Source organism: Stegodyphus dumicola, chromosome 3 (genome assembly GCF_044657685.1).
Source record: "Stegodyphus dumicola isolate Sdum_Otavi_A_Nest chromosome 3, ASM4465768v1".
NCBI classification, from domain to species: domain Eukaryota; kingdom Metazoa; phylum Arthropoda; class Arachnida; order Araneae; family Eresidae; genus Stegodyphus; species Stegodyphus dumicola.
In genome coordinates, this window is record NC_140770.1 from 52,317,759 (window position 1) to 52,334,589 (window position 16,831).

A 16,831-nucleotide genomic window follows, 5' to 3' on the forward strand; every position below is an offset into this window, starting at 1 on the left:
GCCCGTGTCTCCTTGCAAATTGTAGTTACCAAATATTATCGCCCTGTATTATATTTGAAGAAATTAAATAATGAAGAATCTGCATGAATACATGTATGTTTCTCTCACTGTGACAAAAACGACAGTATCTAGAGCCATCAAATTCTGAATAATGTAATCCTCCACCCGAACATGGGCATTTGGACGGCTGAATTTCGAATTTGTTTTATTATCTATTTCATATTTTGTAAAACTTTAACGAATTTATCATTGACAGACTCAATCATTTCAAAAAGAGTAATGACGACACTCTACGGAGAAAACATTTTTTTCTCCAGCGCTCGAGACTGTCTATCGGAAATTCTAAAGATATGGTGTTTTTAAATATTTCGTGATATTTGTTGAATTTAATTTTATATGGCTTAAATGCGAAAAACATTATATTTAGTAAATAAATAAAGGTAGCACACGAAAAGTGTTAAAAAACACTCCATTGGGGGACGTAAGATAAAATCTAAAAGATTTCGGATTTTTTTAAAACTTTTTTTAAATTTTCGTATTTTGATAAAATTTTAATAATTAATAATATATTTAAAATATATTCTGAAAACTCATGAATCATGTAATGAAATAAAATATTTCCCTTCATTTTGTTTAAACGAGAGTAATCATAGAGCATTTGTAATAAAAATTTAATGAATCCATGCATAAAATTTTTTATTCAAAACCAACACTTTAAATGCATAATTTAAACTAATGTAGAACGCTTGAAAACATACAAGCGTTTAGGAACGTATCTCATGCATATTACCTGCAAACTAAGCAAAGAAACATGGAAGCTTTTTTATTACTATTACTCGACTAAAATTAACCTTTGAAATTACACTCGAGATTCGATAATATAAATAAGAGAAAATGATGTAGCTCTAGAGTGGTTTGGAAATCATCTCATGTAAGGAAAGATGAAAATAATTACGATTCAACAATGATATTACTGAAAAAATTTAAAACTTCTGTTTAATTTAAAATAAAATTTACAGGTGAGATTTTTAAAATATCATTCATAATTTTATAACCGATTCATAGTACCATTTAAGAGTATATTCCCTAACCAATTTGTTGCAAAGTCGACGGTGCCAAATAATTCTGATTGCGGTACATAAAGCAGAGATCAGAACAATATTTTCGATACTAAGACTTACGATTTTTTTATTTTTCCTAGTCATGTTAGAACTCTATCATTTCTTCATGCACCGCTAATCAAACGTTTTACAAATGCAGTAGCAGAATACAAATTGAAATCTTTACCGCATATTGTCCTTCACAGAGTCAATGAGTAAGTTTCTGGGTTTTTCGGCTGGGAATGAACAGGAAAATTAACTCGTTTGCAGACGTAGCAAAGTAATAAATAAACGAGAATAGGATGTTTTCGAAACTGAGTAACGTTATTACTTGCTTTTGCGTTAGTTATACAAAACGTTCATAACTATCAACATATCCTTGAAGTTGTCTCCCTCTCTGATGGAAGTGCATAACATTTTTTTTTTAATTTTAGGTATACTTTTTCTTATTCTTTCACCCTTTTGTGATAATGAATTTCCGCCAAATTTGCAAGTTTGTTTTTGTGCAAGTATGACAGTGAAGACATTCTAAGTCAACTTTCACTGAGAAGATTTATGATTTCAGTAATTTACAGGGGCTAACTCCGGTTCTATAACTTTCAAACAGTTTAATATTGAATCTATAAAAATCTCTGTCAAACACTAGTTAAATTTTTCTTAACATCTCTTATTTAGAAATAATAATACAAATCCCACTTTTTCAAATGAATTTCAATAACACTCTCCTAATTTATGAATTATTTCAAAGCATTAACTTGTTACAGAAAAAATAAATTACGAAAAGCACGTATTTATTATAATTATTTTTCTTAACGAAATTTGAACTAATTAATCGCGTTTTATTTATTAAATAGTCGTGTTTCAAAAACAAAGAAAAAAACTTTTAGAACCATTATTATTTTTATATGGATTTAGTTCCTCTATTAATCGGATTTCAAAGAGTCGGAATCAACTACTCAGGCTATCTGAAATATTGTTATATGTTATCTTTATAGTAATTTGATATTCGATAATTATTCTGTGTCAAAATATGTTTATTTCGAAGCTAAACTTTCTTCTATGCTGTAGAATCTTTAGGTTATTTTTGAAGCAGCAGACACAAAAAATGTGCAGTGCACTTGCCGGGACTCGAACCTGGACCTCTCGAAAACGCTCCGAGTGTGCTATCGTTACACCACGTAAGCATGCTAGAAGGAAGGAAGAACAATCTCATATGCTCCCCCTTTTAATGAGAAACTGGGGATTAGAAAGTCCAATCGTAAAATCCTGGTGAGACGCATTATTTATTGTTCACCACCTTTTAGTTCAGGTACCACTTAAGTCATAAAGATTTCTTTTGAATCAGGAGACATTAAAAATTAGCAATGCCCTCGCTGGGACTCGAATCTGGACCTCTCGAAAACACGCCGAGTGTGCTACCGTTACACAACGTAAGAGTGCTAGAAGGAGGGAAGAACAATCTCATATGCTCCCCCTTTTAATGAGAAACTGGGGATTAGAAAGTCCAGTCGTAAAATCCTGGTGAGACGCATTATTTATTGTTCACCACCTTTTAGTTCAGGTACCACTGTAAGTCATAAAGATTTCTTTTGAATCAGGAGACATTAAAAATTAGCAATGCCCTCGCTGGGACTCGAATCTGGACCTCTCGAAAACACGCCGAGTGTGCTACCGTTACACAACGTAAGAGTGCTAGAAGGAGGGAAGAACAATCTCATATGCTCCCCCTTTTAATGAGAAACTGGGGATTAGAAAGTCCAATCGTAAAATCCTGGTGAGACGCATTATTTATTGTTCACCACCTTTTAGTTCAGGTACCACTTAAGTCATAAAGATTTCTTTTGAATCAGGAGACATTAAAAATTAGCAATGCCCTCGCTGGGACTCGAATCTGGACCTCTCGAAAACATGCCGAGTGTGCTACCGTTACACAACGTAAGAGTGCTAGAAGGAGGGAAGAACAATCTCATATGCTCCCCCTTTTAATGAGAAACTGGGGATTAGAAAGTCCAGTCGTAAAATCCTGGTGAGACGCATTATTTATTGTTCACCACCTTTTAGTTCAGGTACCACTGTAAGTCATAAATAAAGATTTCTTTTGAATCAGGAGACATTAAAAATTAGCAATGCCCTCGCTGGGACTCGAATCTGGACCTCTCGAAAACACGCCGAGTGTGCTACCGTTACACAACGTAAGAGTGCTAGAAGGAGGGAAGAACAATCTCATATGCTCCCCCTTTTAATGAGAAACTGGGGATTAGAAAGTCCAATCGTAAAATCCTGGTGAGACGCATTATTTATTGTTCACCACCTTTTAGTTCAGGTACCACTGTAAGTCATAAAGATTTCTTTTGAATCAGGAGACATTAAAAATTAGCAATGCCCTCGCTGGGACTCGAATCTGGACCTCTCGAAAACACGCCGAGTGTGCTACCGTTACACAACGTAAGAATGCTAGAAGGAAGGAAGAACAATCTCATATGCTCCCCCTTTTAATGAGAAACTGGGGATTAGAAAGTCCAATCGTAAAATCCTGGTGAGACGCATTATTTATTGTTCACCACCTTTTAGTTCAGGTACCACTGTAAGTCATAAAGATTTCTTTTGAATCAGGAGACATTAAAAATTAGCAATGCCCTCGCTGGGACTCGAATCTGGACCTCTCGAAAATATGCCGAGTGTGCTACCGTTACACAACGTAAGAATGCTAGAAGGAGGGAAGAACAATCTCATATGCTCCCCCTTTTAATGAGAAACTGGGGATTAGAAAGTCCAATCGTAAAATCCTGGTGAGATGCATTATTTGTTGTTCACCACCTTTTAGTTCAGGTACCACTGTAAGTCATAAAGATTTCTTTTGAATCAGGAGACATTAAAAATTAGCAATGCCCTCGCTGGGACTCGAATCTGGACCTCTCGAAAACATGCCGAGTGTGCTACCGTTACACAACGTAAGAATGCTAGAAGGAGGGAAGAACAATCTCATATGCTCCCCCTTTTAATGAGAAACTGGGGATTAGAAAGTCCAATCGTAAAATCCTGGTGAGACGCATTATTTATTGTTCACCACCTTTTAGTTCAGGTACCACTGTAAGTCATAAAGATTTCTTTTGAATCAGGAGACATTAAAAATTAGCAATGACCTCGCCAGTACTCGACCCTGGACCTCCCGAATACGCGCCGAGTATGCTATCGTTACACCATGAAGGCATGCTAGAAGGAAGGAGAAAATTCCATATATACTTCCCCTTTTTAAAGGGCGACTTGGGATTAAGGGACCCAATCACCAAATCCTGGTTATGAAGAATCATCATCCACTACCTTTTAGTTCGGGCCCCACTGTAGAGTCATAAAGATTTATTTTAGAAGCAGGAGAGATGAAAAATTAGCAGTGTTCTCGCTTGTACTCGAATCTGAACCTCACGAATACGTGCCGAGTGTGCTATCGTTACACCACGAAGGCATGCTAGAAGGAAAGAGAAAAATACCTTATAGTGTATTTACAGTTTACAATATTTATGAAAGATTATTTATTTAAAATTCTTTAACTCTCCATTTGTCAAGAGCAAAACGCAGTTGGTATAGAAACTAGAAATTCTGTCACTAGCCAGGATCTCACGAATTCCGTAAAATGCATGTGTAGAAAACACGATTATTTAATCACTAAATACATTTATGATTTCACTGAAACGTCTTCATGAGTGCAAAGAGCGGCATAAATAAAATTCGTGTCAATTACATTTACAAATTCCGAGAATATTTACAGTTTTGGGGGCGAATCCTGAAACGAGACATTACATCGAAATGCAGCACTATCTTGCGCATTTCGGGATATATTGTCATTTAAAGTTTAACGATAAAGTTTTAAATAACCTCATGTCAATAAGTAATCTAATTATTTGCATCGTTTAATAAGGTAGTTCAAACGTAAATGGTATATATCTTTTTGCAGGCAATTCCGTAAAGAATTTAAAACTTTTTGCGACTTAAAGATAATTATAGTACATTAACAGTTAACCACAAAAAAGAAGGGACCATGGGAAATATAAGACAACAAGTACTGTTGGACTCTAGGGTTAAATTGTGATTTTAGACTCAACCGTTATCGTTTGTGTTAATTTACGTACTTCATCCATCGTAATCAAAATTAAATTTTTATGATATGCCAGATGCAACACTTCAATACAGTAATGATTATCTATCTTGCTACTTCACACCTTACATCATACCTACAAAAGCTTGTACAGATTTTATTCCCATGACCTTGAGGAAACCAAACAGCAAAGAACATAAAAAGTTTATTTTATAGCGGGTTTTAGAATATATTAGTAACAGTTTAATTTACAGTTTGTTCATTGATTCATCATTCTTTTTAAGGTATATCACATAAGTATTTTGCTGATAAATTGATAATAAGTTCAAGGAAACAGGCTGGCTCCATTGGCAGAATTTTTACTCTACCAATATCTGGGCTGTTTATTTTCTCTTCTAATAAAACCATCGGTTGAAATTCTGAAAATAAAATATTAAATAAGTTGGTAAATTCTTATGAATGAGTAGTACGTAAAAATTTTAAAAGATTTCAGAATTTATTGAAAACAACACGAGTAAAACATTTTCAATCGACTTGATTGATATTTATTTTTAGTCCAAAGGAACAATTTGCCTAGATAGGCTATTAATTTCATTTTGGCATTTTGCGTCTTCCACTATAAAACGGCGTTTCACTTTTCAAATTGTTGCCACCAAATATTAAAGCCTTGTATTATATTTAAAGAAATTAAATAATGAAGAATCTGCATGAATGTGTGTATGTTTCTCGCATTGTGATAAAACAACGGTACCTAGGGACATCAAATTTTAAATATCGGATCTTTCTACCCGAATATGGGCATCTAAAAGCTAAAATTTGGAATTTGTTTCATTATCTATTTCATATTTTGCAAAACTTTAACAAATTTTTGATTAACAAACTCAACAGTTCCAAAACGAGCAATGGCAACACTGTACGGGAAAAAAAACCTTTTTATCTCCAGCGCGCAGTCTGTGTATCCAGAAATTCTAAAGATATGGTCATGCGATATTGCTGTTGAATTGAATTGGTTTAAGTGGAAATTACATGATATTTAATAAATAAAGGTAGTACACAAAACGTTAAAAAAACGCTCCTTTAGGCGTAATGTAAAAATCTGAAACCAGTCAGATTTTTAGTCCAAAGGGGCTTTGTCCCTGAAGGACTATTGTTTTCGTTTTGCGATTTTGCGTCGAACTCATAAACGTCGGTTCACTTTTCAAACTGTTGCCACAAAATGTTAGAGTCCTGCATTATATTTGAAGAAATTAAATAATGAAAAATTTGCATAAATGATTGTCTATTTCTCGCATTGTGATAAAACAATGGTACATAGAGCCATCGAATTTTGAATGACGAAATCCTACTGCGAATATGGGCATCTGAAATCCCAAATTTGGAATTTGTTTTATTATAGATTTTATATTTTGTAAAACTTTAACGAATTTTTGATTTACAAACTCAATGCTTTAAAAGCGAGAAATGGCAACGTTATATAGAAAAGAAATACTTTTATCTCCAGCTCGCGAGACTGTGTATATCGGAAATTCTAAAGATATGCTTAATTTAACATTATTTTGCGATATTGCTCTTGAACTGAATTTTATGGTTTAAGTGCAAAGAACATGATATTTAATAAATAAAGGTAACACACAAAATGTTAAAAAACGGCCCTTTGGACGTAATTTAAAATCTGAAACATTTCAGATTTTTTTTTTTACTATTGTTGTTGTGGATATTTTTTATAAGTAATAAAACAGACAAAATGTACTATATTTAATAAATCAGTTTGTATTCTGGCTTAAGCTGATAACGTAGATGTAAATGCAAAATCTACAGCGGTGCTAGGAGAGAGTTTCTGGCACTAGAGAATTCAGCCAGGAAAATGAAGCTCAGAGTAAATGTGGAACAAAAAGCGAAGTATATGTACATAACCCCATATTTGAGATTGGCCTATTTCAATTTGAATCTATGAAAAATTGTACCTAATTGGGCTCCGAAATTAACTATCAAAATGATATTAATCCTGAAATCAGAAAAAAAGAGTATTGTTGCGTGCGTACGGGTTCGTTATGAAGTGAATGCACAAGTCCGATGAAAAATGAACAAAAATTTATTATTATCACAACAAAAATGCTTAAATTTTCTCAAATTATCATGCAGTATTACAATATCTCACAGTAGTTATCTTTTAACTACTCAAATGTCCAATATAACGTAATTCAAAACAGCTAAAGAAAGCTAATCCGCGAATTCGCTACAATCAACAAGAGCAGTTTTCTGAACAATAACAAACTAAGCAACTAACTACGAATTGAGATGTTTTCCTCCTTTTATTATAAGATTTTAAAATCACGCGCTAGAATTTTCCAGAACTTTCTCGAAATCAAAAAAAGATATTTATTTATTTAATGCACCGCGCTCTTGTATTTTCAATTTTCCGGCTTAGCTTTCTTTTAATATTCGTCACGCGCTGCACTGCGCGAGAAATAAAACCATTTAATTTATAATTGAACTAACATTAGCTTTTTAAATACCAAATTCGTAACAGTATTGTTGCAAATCGTTGCTTCGTTGGTTTAAGACCACTTCTGAAATCCTATCTTATAAAAAGAAGGACAAAAATTATATTATGCAAGATATTGATAAATCAGTGGACTTTGAGGAAAGAAAGAGCCTTGGCAATCTTTGAAATGAAGTTTCTGAGAACTACTTTTGGTGTTGTTTTGGAGAATAATAAAAATGGCGTAAACGGTATAACTTCAAATTCTACAAAATTTGTAAAGATGGGGCTATTATTAAATCCATAAAATTAAGTAGAATGAGATGGGGGCAATTCACCTTCTGAGAACGAATGCAGAGAGAATGGCCCTTAAAGTCTTTAAGGACCGTTCTTTAAGGCAATTCTGTTTAAGTCTTTAGTGCAACTCCTGTTTATGAAAGATCAAGAGGAAGACCTAAGAAAAGATGGAAGGACTGCCTGGACGAGAACTTTGCCATTCTAAAAATTAAGAAGTGGAGGTCAGTTGCTGGAAGAACGGTGGAATGAGAAAGGCTTCTGAAGAAGGTCAGAGTCCGCGAGGGGTTGTCGTGCCAATGCTGCTGATGATGGGAAAAAAACAAATTATATCGATATTATATTACTCCCATACTGATATCAGTAACAAAAATTGATTGACAATGAGGTCTGCGTAATTAGCATAACAAACGAAAGTGGGTTTACTTTAGCAAGTTTATAATTAGCGTTAAAAAAATGACGAATTTTCTAGAATTGTTATTTGCTGTTTCTAATGCGATATCCTTTTAAAGCATCAGTTAAAACATTTTACAAAATTAATTACTTAATTTCAGTAAAATTAGATACCGCATTTTCTGGGTATAACGCACATCGATATATAACGCGCATCTATACCTTCAAGCGACATTTTTTAATTTTTAGGTATATTCGCAGTATAACACGCAACCAATTCTTCACGAAGAAACCTAAAAGATTTATGTGCAATGTTCTTATTGTTTGAGGTCACTTATTCGAACATTTATCCTAGCTTTTTGAACAACAACAAAAAAATTTCGAATGGTAAACCACAGTGACAAACTATATGTGTGTGGGTTCAATGCTTGAGGAAGAAAATATTCCGGCAAAGAGGATAGATTGTATTCAATGCAGTTTGCAAAAAAATGCTACTGTAGAATACTTCAAACCAGAATGAATTCGTGGAACTAGGAATTAGATATTTTCTCTGAAGCCGACATTTTGAAGTGAAAATCGAAGGCTTTAGTAAATCGCATTTGCTTTAGCTTTAATTGAAATACAGTTGATCTAGCGCTCCTTTTAGTAATAAATATAGTTCCCGCGAAAAGAAACAAACCCAGTGCTGGTTTCAGATGCCAAAACTATTCATTTTGGGAAAGAAAATGGAAATCGTTTTAATTTGTTATACTCTTGCGTGCAAAACAGCAAAGATGTTTGGTGTTGGTGAAAGATGGAACGGATAATGATTATTTATTTATGGGTCAAAATAACAATAATGACGAAGATGAAGGAAAATTCCATGATCCGCCTGAAGATGAACTCTTTATGTTATCCGATAATGAAAATGGTTAATTTCATAAGGTATGTCATTTCTTTTAAATAAGAAGCATTTTGATGCATGTAAAAAATCTAATATTTTCCTTATTTTTAAGCTATTATTTTTATATCCGGCGTAAATTTCATTCCTGGACGTTATACCCCGGCAAATACGGTAATTCATATTACCACAATAAACTATTATTGGGATAATATGAATATTATCCCAATAATAACTTATTTAAGGCAGAAAATATTTTAAGCTAGTTTTAAAAGAATAATAATTTCAAAACTTGTAAAGCAGTTATACATAATTATTTAGCACATATATGTAAGGCCAATATTCATTACTTGCAGTGATATATGCAATATTTAGAGCAGTATTTAACTACAGTTATGAAATAAGAAAAAATAAAATAATCTGAAAGCTTTCAGATTTTATATTACGCCCAAAGCAGCGTATTTTTAACGTTTCGTGTGCCTAAATAAAGGTGGCAATAATGTTCTTCGCACTTAAACCATAAATCTCAATTTAACAGCAATATCACAAAATATTTAAAAGAGCATATCTTTAGAATTTCTGATACACAGTGTAGAGGGCGGAAAATAAGGTTGTTTTTTTTTTTTTTTTTTTTTTTTTTTTTTTTTTTACAGTGTTGCTATTGCTCGCTTTGAAATCGTTGAGTTTCTTAATCAAACACTCATAAATGCTTTACAAAATATGAAATAGATAATAAAAGAAATTCCAAATTTGGGCTTCCAGATGCCCATATTCGGGTGGAGACGTACGTTATTTCAAATTTGATGGCTCTAGTTACCGTTGTTTTATCACAATGCGAGAAACGTATATACATTTATGCAAATTCTTCCTTATTTAATTTCTTTAATTATAATACAAGGCTCTAATATTTGGTCACAACAGTTTAAAACAGTGATTCGCCATTTATAGTGAATCAACGCAAAATGCCAAACCTAAATTAATAGCTCTTCTAAGCAAATTGGCAGTTTGGGCTAATAATTTTGTAGATAACTTCAGGACAAATTCAGGACAAATCAAATAAAAAAGTTATGACCGCGATACCACTTTATCGTCTGCATTTCATATTACCATAAGTATCAATAACAGGAAGAACTCAGATTTATGCAGATGTAAAACAAAACAATGCCTAAAGATAAATAATATTTTATCTTATAATCAGTGACACTAATAACTTAAAATTTTCTGAACTTAATTATTATTTTGAGAAACCAGATTAACAATTCACCAGGCGAATTACATGTGATTAAATCTGAGAAACACAAATAACACGTATGACTGCATTTCTATTATATAACTGAAAGATGCATTAATTCTGAAAGAACATAAGTGTTTACTGCAAACTACACTTCCGGTTAAACCGTATCTTACCAAAATTTCAGGTTTATCTAGGATTGGATTACATATCTGACACGTGCAATACTGTCACGTTTTCTGAATACTACTTTTGCGATTTTTCATGTTAAAAAAGAGAAGTTTACAGTATTTTGTTTTTACAAGTATTAGATGTCAATATTGTTTGTTATCTGTTAGATGTAAGCGGGTTTCATACTTTTAGATTCAGTTTTTTATCCTGAAGTTATTGGGCATTCTTAAATATAGAAAGTTATTCCAGAATTTTATTGCATAAAATTCTACAGTATTTATGTTTAAATTTATTATTATCAGTCTTTAAAATTAGGAAGAGAAAGAGAAATATTTTAATAAATATTATATGAATAACGCAAGAGTATAACAAATTAAAACTATATCGTACATTAAAAAAAGGAACTCTCCAATGAAACACCAGTATAAAGCGTAATAGTAATAAAAATAAAATATGAGCAGTTTTTTACTTTCAGAAAAATAAAATGAAAAAAAAAATGAATTTAAAACACATGGGCAGAATTAATACAATTAAAGAGATTCTAACGAAAACATATGTAATAAAATATTAGATATAACTAAACCAATTGTATCATAAGCACAAAATTTAGATGGAAAAGTACTTATGATAATATAAAAACATACAGGTTTCGAATTTGTGAAATTTTTAAAACATGGAATCAGTTATAGAGATTTTAGGTTTCATAGAATATGTAAAAGAATGTTTATTTGTGCGTTGGTTTGTTTGCCATTACCTCAGTCACTACTATAGCTATCGTCAAAAAACATTCTATAATTTTTTTCTGGGTCCTGGCAAATGTCGATGAACACTTTTCCCAACGAAAAAAAATAGCTAAAACAGAGATATTAATTTAAAACTCTGTAAACGCTAATTTTTGCACTCATTTTTCCGACTGGCAACAGTCTCACGCGTTGAAGTTAAAAATCTGCTTTGTTTCAAGAAGTGTTGCCACTGCTCGGTTTTAAACCATGCAGTTGTTAACAAAAAAATTCCACGTTTCACAATGAAATAAAAATAGCATTCCCAAACATTAAGTACATTTTACTCGATTTTAAAAATTCGTGGGAAGCCATTTCGACTATTTCCAGCTTCATACGACCGATTAATTAAAAATTCATAAATTTTACAAAATTAGTATACAAGGTAATTCTAAATTACTTTTACAAGTTAAGTACATATGACAAAGATTTTTCTTGAAATGACGCAGTGCAAATAGATGTTGCTATTTTTAGAATAGAGAAGGGAAATTAATTCACGCTGCTAATTTAATCTTTTACATATTCTTTATTTTTCTTACACACACACATACAATAATAAAATTCCATAGTCAAGAATACACTTAAAATTCTAACTGTATGTTCTTCTCATTTTTAATGGCGACGGTCTCTTATTTGAAAGTACGTGGAATTAAATCCACAGCCCCGTAGTCAAGTTGTTTTTCCCGCTTTTTCTACACGTACAGTTATAGAATGTTCTGGAGATATATAAAGTGAACTGGAATGGCTGACAAGGCTGACGTCATTTCTTTGAAGCTCCGCCTTTCCAGAGGCTATAAAAGGACTTGCAAAGGAATATGGGGTCTTTTCTTTAATGTAACGATGCAGTAAACTTCATACAAAAAGTTATTAGTAATGCTTTTTCATTTAATCCGGAAAAATGATTTTTGTAACTCCTATTTCTCCTGACCAATAATAAATGGATCCTTGTTTTATAAACTTATCGTCTGATAATTTAAGCTACGACTACATCTATAAATTTCTTCACCAAACTATTTATAACGGACAAAAGCTGGTACATCATATATATATATTTAGAAAAGTATTATAAGACTTCTCTTACTTTTCTTTTTCATTTTTATTTAATTTCGTATTTTGTATTATTTATTCATTTAATTTTTTAAACTTAAAGAATGCGATTTCTCTTAACCACTATGCAGACGGTATAGTAGTTAGGGAAGCTGACTGCGGTACCCAAGAATACGGGTTCGAATCTTGGAAAAGGCACGTTTTCAGCTGTCCGCCCCTTTATGGGAGGCAACTGTGAATGTGTGTTGGTGAATGCCATTTTATTGTGGAGGTACCTATTAGGTATCTCCATAATAAAATGGCCACCATTGCTGGCCTTACGAGTGGCCAGTGTTGAAAAGGCAAGTGCCCGTCATTACATGAAGAAAGGAAAAAGTCTTTTTTTTTAATAAACAATAGACATACGCATATAGATGAATAAAAAGACTACAAAAGTATCAAACCTCAAGTTTTTAATGACATCTTCCCAATTTTGGTGATTGCAAAATTTTCTTGAACGCAAGTAAACATTTCTTACAAAAAAGTTATTAGATTAAAACTTGTAGAATATCAAACGATATCAACTTTTATTTGCTGCTTCACAATATAGCCGGGACAATCGTCTTGTATGTACTCAGCTTAGTTCAATAAGTTATAAAGTGCAACTACGGATCATGAATGCTTCACTTCACGAACAATTCGGCTCACAAACAAATTATCTGTACAAAAATGCCTTGGATAACGAATGGTATCTCGAATTACCAACGCTCAAGTCAGCAACATATGATTTCAAAAGGTATGTTGGAGTTATTTGGGCAAATAATTATACTCAGATACATATGGAAAAATAATTTTAATATTTTCAATTGCATAACTGTCACTGGCAACAAGTGGCCTGGAAACCTGGCAACAAGTCATTTATAGCAATGGTCTCATGGCTAACCTAGAAGCATTTTTATCCAGCTTACGAATATACAGAGGCTGTTCGCACATTTTTTAGATGAGTTTGGTAAGCGGTAATAAACAATTGTTTCCTGAAAAAGAAATAATTGCAATTGTACTATGTTTTTAAAAGTCAAAATTATCGTCTGTGGCTTGAAAGTTTTGTTTTTATTCAAAATGGCGAATTTAACAAAGCAGTGGTTCGAAGGCTACATTTACGCTCTTTACGAAGAGAAATATGCATACTCCGTTATCCAAAAATGATGTGAGAGTCATGGTTTTGTGATATCTAAAGCGTCGATAGGTAATATCATCAACAAGAAAGTGGAAAAAAATTCCAAACAAGTATCTAAGGAAAAAACGGACATCTTCGACTATTGCAAAGGTACGTTGTTTAATGTTAAATGAAAATTCCCCTAGTCAAAGGACAGTTGCAAAATCATTAAAATTCTCGGTCTCCACTGTAAACAAAATGATAAACGTTGATTTAAATCTTATGAAAGCGAAAAAACGCAATGTGCATCGTCTTCTTCCAAAGCATATCGTTCAACGCAGGACACGCTGCAGAATTCTATATAAGAAACACTTATCCAAAGAAAAATGGAAAGCAATTGTCACAATAGGTGAAGCATGGGTGTACTTAAATGATTGTAACAAAAAAAGAGCCATTTATTATCATAAAAGGGTGAAAAAATTTAAGTACATGGTTCAAAGAATAGAAAGAAAGTTTTTCTAGGGGATTCATGATTGTTGCTAGTTTTTCTTATAATGGCAAGTTAAAAATAAAGAGAGTGCAAAAAAATGTTAAGATTAACTCCAAATACTATCAGGAACATATTTTATCGCCCATTTTTCTGAATGAAATACCATCCCTTTACCCACAGTGCCATCCATCTATGAGACTCCATCAGGACAAAGCTAGCAGTCACACTTCAAAATCCACTGTAAATTTCCTAAAAGAAATGGAACAAAAAACTGGTATCAAAACCATACCCTTCACTGATATCCCTACTAAATCTACCGATGTGTCACCTATGGATTTTTGTGCTTTAGGACTTTTAAATCTGCATTATCCAAACGCTGTCCCAAAACCCTAACAGGACTCTGGAAAGTTGTTCGGGAGGAATGGGATAGAATATTTCTTCTGCCACCTCAAAAGGCATTATTATCCTGGAAATTGCGGTGTCGAAAGATAGTTCAGAATAAGGGATGTCAAATAGAACATTTAAAACACAAGAATTTTATGTAATTTAGTTTTGTGAATACAATATACTTCGTCTAAAAAAAGCGTGAACAGCCTCTGTATTTCCTGTAAACTAATTAGAATGACTATGACAAGAATTTGAAGAAAAAGTTTAAGCTTTTAGTCCTTTGAAGTCCAATTTTATCTACCAAAAATGAACATGAGTAACTCTCCGGCAAATTTATAAATAGAACTAATTAACTTACCTTATGATATAAATCTTAATCAAAGACTTGAAGACACAGATTTGATTGTCTTTTATTAGTACTTGTCAAAAGATAAATACAGTCACATTTACGAATTATTGTAATTATCGCTTTGTTTCGGAGTGTATTTCATGTGAAAAGTTTTTATTCGTAGTTGAATATTATTAAGTCTACGAAAAGAACCAGATTGTCGATGGGTACCTATAATTTGTGAGAAAGATATTTTCTGCTAATTTTCTTCCGGAATTACAAAATTTATGAAAATCGCATGTTGTAGCTGAAAAGTAAAAAAGAAAGAACAAAGAAGTTTATAATTATTTTTATACAAATATTGTTTTTTTCTGTGTGTTTCATAAAAATGTAATAAATAAAAGAAAGACAAGCTAAAAAGTAAGTTATTTAGTGATTACTTCAATATATTACAAATATTTTAATGAATGTTATTCTGAAAATTTTAATATACTATTTCTGTTAATGTGTTTGATTTACAAATTGTGAGCAACAATAATTTCTTGTAGATAACAACTTTTAGATTTCAGGAAGAAAATAAGTATAAATTTGAATTTTTTCTTTGCGTTATATTTATATGCATGTTTTGATAAATATGTAGCAAAAAATATTTTAATTTAATCAACAAAATTTGGACAAGGAAGTTAACAACGAAGATTTGGAGAAGTTATTAGAGGACCATAAAAATTATATCAACAAAAAAGAATACAACAAATTCAGAAGCAGCAACAAAATGGCAGTTCTGGAAGAAATGTCCTTAGAAGAAGAGAAAAAAAGAAAAATGAGGCTAGTTCTCTGCTCTAAGAAACTTGTGCAAAATGAGGTGTGATGCAAAGATTAAAAGTAAAGATATCACCTTAATAAAGTAGTAGAAAGCAACAGTATAAGCCTTTTTAATGATAATGCCATGCCTTATTTTAGAAACATTTTAAAACGTAGGCAATGAAAAATCCCAAACAAATGGAAAAATGGTCAAAGAAAAGATAATTTTTGATTGAAACAGAGGCCCATAGAATCTCAAACAGAGTCAAGTGACACAAAGACAATGAAAAGATGAAAGAAATGCACCCTCTCTAAAGTAGATGTTTGTTTTTATGGAAGAAAATTTCGCATTCAATCAACTGTATCTTCCTCATCCTCTTATGTGCTTTTTCGTACACTCCATTTGCACAAGTACAGTAAAATTAAATGAAGTTTTCGTCTAATATTATCTGTTTTAAAATTGCGTTTCTCTCTGCTTTTAATATTTAATGATTTTCACCGGTTTTTTGAGTTACGAACTTGCTCACAAAGTATAGCTGTAAAGTTTAAATAAGTAATCATTTATGGTTCAGGAATGAATTAATCCATTTTATATTAATTCCTGTGGGGAAAATTGCTTTGGTTTATGAACATTTCGGTTGATGAATGACCATCAGGAACGAATTAAGTTCATGAAGCAGGATTTACCTGTAGCTCAGCTTAGAATTACCAGTTTAGTATATAATAATCGTGCGTACCTTAGTTTCATATTAAAATAATTTGCCTTTTTTCTGAAGTGTCAAATACGAAAAAAAAAATTAAATAAAATAGAATGTATAATAAAACGTTAACCATAACTAATTTATAAAAACATAACTGAATAGCTAATTAATACAACCGTAACTAATTAATTAAACAAGAGCTAATTAATAAAAACACAACTAATTAATTAAAATATAGCTAATTAATGAAAACATAGCTAATTAATTAAACCATATTTAATTAATAAAACCATGACTAATTACTGAACCAACACTAATCAATAAAATCATAATTGATTAATAAAACAATAATTAATTAATAAAACGATAGACAATTAATAAAACCACAGCTAATTAAATTTAAATGCCTAATTAACAAAAACACAACTGATTGATTAAACAAAAGCTACTTAATAAAACCATCATAAAGCTACTTAATAAAACCTAATTAATGAAACCATAACTAACTAATAAAACCAT

The 16,831-nt window shown here is 31.9% G+C and overlaps 1 long non-coding RNA gene across 1 annotated transcript in view; it reads right to left on the bottom strand.

The window, feature by feature from the left end:
- Nucleotides 1-5,385: 5,385 nt before the first annotated feature.
- The window catches only part of LOC118187413 (uncharacterized), a 65,718-nt gene continuing 54,272 nt past the window's right edge, over nt 5,386-16,831 (bottom strand). Inside the window, exon 2 of the long non-coding RNA XR_015039981.1 lies at nt 5,386-5,612. This is a non-coding gene — a long non-coding RNA (uncharacterized LOC118187413). The remainder of the gene's footprint in view (nt 5,613-16,831) is intronic.